Genomic DNA, 1434 nt, shown 5'->3' with positions numbered 1-1434 from the left:
ACTACATTTAATTATCATTGATTTCCTTTTGTTGATGTTCATCTTATAGCCTCCTTTCAAGACTCTGTCCATTCCATTCAACTGTTATTCCAAGTCTTTTGCTGTCTCTGACAGAATTAAAATGTCATCGGTAGACTTCTAAGTTTGTATTTCTCCTCCCTGAATTTTAATTCCTACTCCAAGTATTTCTTCGGTTTCCTTTACTGCTTGCTCATTGTAAAGATTGAATATCGTCGGGAATAGACTACAACCGTACCTCACTCCATTCTCAACCACTGCTTTCCTTTCCTATCTTTCAACTCTTATAACTGCCGTCTCATTTCTGTACAATTTGTAAATAGCCTTTCGCTCCCTGTATTTTACTTCTGCTACCTTTTGAATGGCAACGGCCTTGCCGCAGTGGATACACTGGTTCCCGTCCGATTACCGAAGTTAAGCGCTGTCGGGCGTGGCCGGCACTTGGATGGGTCACCATCCGGGCCGCCATGTGCTGTTGCCATTTTTCGGGGTGCACTCAGCCTCGTGATGCTAATTGAGGAGCTACTCGACCGAATGGTAGCGGCTCCGGTCAAAGAAAACCATCGTAACGACCGGGAGAGCGGTGTGCTGACCATACGCCCCTCCTATCCGCATCCTCATCTGAGGATGACACGGCGGTCGGATGGTCCCGATGGGCCACTTGTGGCCTGATGACGGAGTGCTGAGTGCTACCTTTTGAATATCAAAGAGAGTATTCCAGTCAACATTGTCAAAAGCTTCCTCTAAGTCTACAAATGCTACAAACGTAGTTTTGCCCTTCCTTAACGACCTTCTAAGACAAGATGTGTTCCTACATTTTTTCGGAATCCAAACAAATCTTTTTCAATGTCAACTTCTACCAGTTTTTGCGTTTTCTGTAAGGAATTCCTGTTAGTATTTGGCAATGATGACTTATTAAAGTGATAGTACGATATTTTTCCTACCTGTCAGCAACTGCTTTCCTAGGAATTAGAATTATTTTCAACAAGTATAGAAACGAAACTGGTTGAGCTGCTCTTTCATTTGAGGTGTTATTTATAATTGTAAGTTGACTGTAATAAATGCTACAAAGCCTTGGCCTCGATATTCATTTTGGAAAACCCGGTATAAGCATAACTTGGGCCTCTGACAGGGAGAAATGTGATGTGCGACACAGTTAAAAAGTTCAAAAACATACAGATTTTGTTGTGGATTTACCAGATATATTTGAATGGTGGCAGTGGCGCTCGGGGAATTCTGCCGCTAGAGCACTCTGGGACTTGTAAATCATGGAAGACGTGCCAGTTGGTACATTAGGCGTCCTGCCTAGAGGAGCCACGCCTCGCCGCCGTTGCCACAGTCCTTGAAGATAACAAGTGTTTGTCCGGAAGAGACACGCGCTGCTACGGCCTGCAGGAAGCGGCGGTCGGAATGCTG

The 1434-nt window shown here is 44.6% G+C and overlaps 1 pseudogene; it reads left to right on the top strand.

Moving 5' to 3' along the window:
- The first annotated feature begins 381 nt into the window (after positions 1-381).
- On the top strand, positions 382-499 carry LOC126095823 (5S ribosomal RNA; annotated as a pseudogene).
- The last annotated feature ends 935 nt before the right edge of the window (positions 500-1434 follow it).

The sequence above is a fragment of the Schistocerca cancellata genome, chromosome 8 (genome assembly GCF_023864275.1).
Source record: "Schistocerca cancellata isolate TAMUIC-IGC-003103 chromosome 8, iqSchCanc2.1, whole genome shotgun sequence".
NCBI lineage: Eukaryota > Metazoa > Arthropoda > Insecta > Orthoptera > Acrididae > Schistocerca > Schistocerca cancellata.
Note: the sequence above shows the minus strand (reverse complement) of the source record. Positions and strands in the feature narration are given on the sequence as shown.